Here is a 3,299-nt window from a genome sequence, read left to right as displayed (position 1 = left end):
TTGAACAATGGTTAAGGGTTCATCACAGTATCCAGCCCGTTGGAGCCCTGACCACAAGTGTTGTCATACTCTTCCTGGGAGGACTGGAGGAAGTCCTCCCCACAAAGTTTATGAATGCTCCAAGTAATCCCCTTAAGTCTGTTAAAAGACTACAGTAAGATCTGGAAAAGTCATGCTAAGCTGAGGCTTGTTCACAACAGGTAAAAAGCCAAAACCCTGATGCTGCAAGCTATCTATTGTTTCTGAAGAAACAATGAAGTATCCCAATCAGTATATCTGCTATACAAAGGAATTTAAAGCTGGCTCCCAAGTGTCTGGTTACCCCTTAAAAACTTATGTTTTTCCTGGTGGTCAATCAGTTTCTTGAGATGTCCCAAACCAGATAACCACTTCTCAATAGAAAAGACAATTATGTACACTATTAAGAATGATTGGAAGAAGCTGAACGGAGGATATAAAAATATGTGTAAAAAAAAAAAAAAGCAGCAAAATGTGCGTGCGCTTCAAGAGGAGAAGTCTCTCTGACACCATGCACTGTTGTTCCCGAGAAGCTGGCAGAAACAGACCGTCTCCCTTCAAGGATCATGCTAAGAACTTTACCTGTCAGCGCTGAAACCCGAGTGCCTTGGACTGGTGAGATCCCAGCTCTCGCTCTCTCTCTCTTTTCTCTCTAGGCATAATTTTCTGAACCTGAACTGTACTAGTTAAGCTTGAGCTAATTTTCCCCACATACTTAGTGAAACCAGGGTAGTATTGTCATTGTTTCTGTTTGTTTTTCTTTGCTTAGCTATTACTTCTAGTACCATTATACATTGCATATACTTAGCAATAAATAACTGTTATAGTCAACCTGGTAGTAACTGGGTATATTTTTCCTTCTCTACTTCTCCTTCCCCACTTGCTCTGCAGCAACGCTTCTTTTACCTAGGATAAAGATCCCTGTGAAGCCCAGAAATACTGTGGGGTCTGCTCATCAAGAGGCTAAAGATTGGGACGTGCTGAGCTTGAAACACATAAGGGGATCAGCTTGTACAGGCTGATTGACCCAGTTTGGCTCAGACGGGCCCCAATGGACTGAATGCTGGCCTACGAGGGTGTCAGCTGGACACCCAGCCGGATTCAGAGGGAGTCTGTTTACCTGTCTACTTGTGTCTGACTGCAGTTTATTGTTGCTCTGATGAACTGATTCTTGGCACATGAGGGTGTCAGCCTGCCCGTGCTGATCAACCCAGCTGGGTCAGGTGTGTCACATTAATCTGTGTGTGTTTGTGGGTGTATGACTGATTTGGTGACTGGAGAAACCCAGCTCCATTGAAACTGAGTCCTGCAAGATAGCTCTACTGGGGGTGAGGACTGGCAGAAGGGAGAGATACAGCTCCGTATAGAAACACAAGTAACACATTGATAGAATTACAAAGACCCTAGAAATGTGTCCCTAATAAATGAGCACACCCCAAGGTGATGGACAAATCTGGTAACACTACAAGGTGGGGACAACATAGAAATGGGCCCGGGGACTGTGCAGCTGCTATCTGGAAAAGGAAACGCCTTCACAATCAGATCACTTCCTAACATCTCCAAATCATCACCATTCATCGGAACAGTGTGGAACATCCTCACAAAACCTCACACATATTTCATTATGTCTTACAATGCTATCTTATTAGACATACAACTGATGTTTTCATACACAGACTAATTAGCCTCGATTAAACAGGTTTTCAAGCAGGTTATTAGTTTCGCGTAAATTCCTGGGCAGCCCACAGTTCATTACGAGTTGAATACTTACTGGACCCTAAGCATAGATAGTAACATGGAGTACTAGTACTGCACTTTAAATCTTCCAAGTGCTGTTGCAAACATGAATGAATTAAAATACTGTTAACTCAGAAATTTTCCCCCTTAAACAGAGATCTGTGTTGGCTTCATCTCACACCAGGGGGCGAAAAAAGGAACCAGATCTGAATGCAAAGTCTGAAGACTTATGGTTATGAGTTGTGTTTCTCAAGGGATAAACAGGTTCAAGGCTGAGGTGAGAAACTGCTGCGTAGTTAGGAGGTGACTTAGGGAAGTAGCATGGATGAGTCAATGAGATGCTCTTCCTTCCGAGTTGGAAAAAAAATCAGGGCACTGCTGGAGCGACCACAGCTCTGGGACAGGTCTGAATGCAAAGTCTGAAGACTTATGGTTATGAGTTGTGTTTCTCAAGGGATAAACAGGTTCAAGGCTGAGGTGAGAAACTGCTGCGTAGTTAGGAGGTGACTTAGGGAAGTAGCATGGATGAGTCAATGAGATGCTCTTCCTTCCGAGTTGGAAAAAAAATCAGGGCACTGCTGGAGCGACCACAGCTCTGGGACAGGATAAGAGACCAGGCTCTGGCCACTTGCATTCATGAAGAAGCTTCCAGTGCTGCTTTTTGGTGGTGTAAGAGTACTGAAGGCCAGGGTCCATCTGCAGCCATTGTGTTCTGCTGACCGAAATTCCTCTGGAGTCCAAAGGGACGTTAGGGAAAATGCCTGAAGAGTCTGGAAAAAGAGGAGAAGAGGAGTCAGCCCTATCTTAACCACCTCTGGCTGGTGGCCACTAGCTCATCTTAAAGCCACTGAAATTGTGGCGGCTTCCCACTGTGGACTCCAGGGAGTAAAACGGTTTTACGATTGACAAGAATCACGTCTATCTAATGGGAAGAACACTCCACCAGCTTTCCTTGAAGCCTCATCTTTTGCAGGCTCGCTTCATGCTCCTTCCTTTTCACACACAGACAGTTTGATGACTCTGAAACTCATGCTAAGCTTGGCCCTACTCACAAAAGTGAAAATGCAGAATAATAATGCTAACTGCATATTTCAAGAGGATGTGATTTTATGGCTAGGCCATCTAAGAAAGAATAATGACTTATCTCTTCCATCTTATCTTGCTGAAGTCAGAATGATTTCAAGCACACTCCTAGGTGTCTAGTGTATATCCATATGAACTGTCTATCCTTGATTAATTAGTATGGTAAGTATTTCTTTTGTGACTAACTCATGTTTATGTGCAGGAAGAGACATTCTCCATACGTAATAGATGTCTCCTCCTCCTTTAGTGTGTTTTTCCTGGCTGTTAATCAGTTTCTTGATATGTTTCAAACTGGATCACCTCTTGTTACTGAAAGAGGTAACTCATTCAAATTAAAAAATTCTGATAACCAGTGATGAGCAGATTTTTCCGGCCAGTTACTGCTTGGGATTCTGTCTTGATTTACACAACTAAAAGGATGCTTTGAAGATGCTGGACTAAGGGTATAAAAAGGCAGTAAA

At 43.3% G+C, this 3,299-nt stretch overlaps 1 long non-coding RNA gene across 1 annotated transcript in view; it reads right to left on the bottom strand.

The window, feature by feature from the left end:
- Positions 1–2,203: 2,203 nt before the first annotated feature.
- Positions 2,204–3,299, bottom strand: part of LOC102372947 — a 5,456-nt gene continuing 4,360 nt past the window's right edge. Inside the window, exon 3 of the long non-coding RNA XR_325543.2 lies at positions 2,204–2,525. This is a non-coding gene — a long non-coding RNA (uncharacterized LOC102372947). The remainder of the gene's footprint in view (positions 2,526–3,299) is intronic.

Source organism: Alligator sinensis, unplaced genomic scaffold (assembly GCF_000455745.1).
Source record: "Alligator sinensis unplaced genomic scaffold, ASM45574v1 scaffold1564_1, whole genome shotgun sequence".
Lineage (NCBI taxonomy): Eukaryota > Metazoa > Chordata > Crocodylia > Alligatoridae > Alligator > Alligator sinensis.
This window is presented reverse-complemented; position numbering and strand designations above follow the sequence as displayed.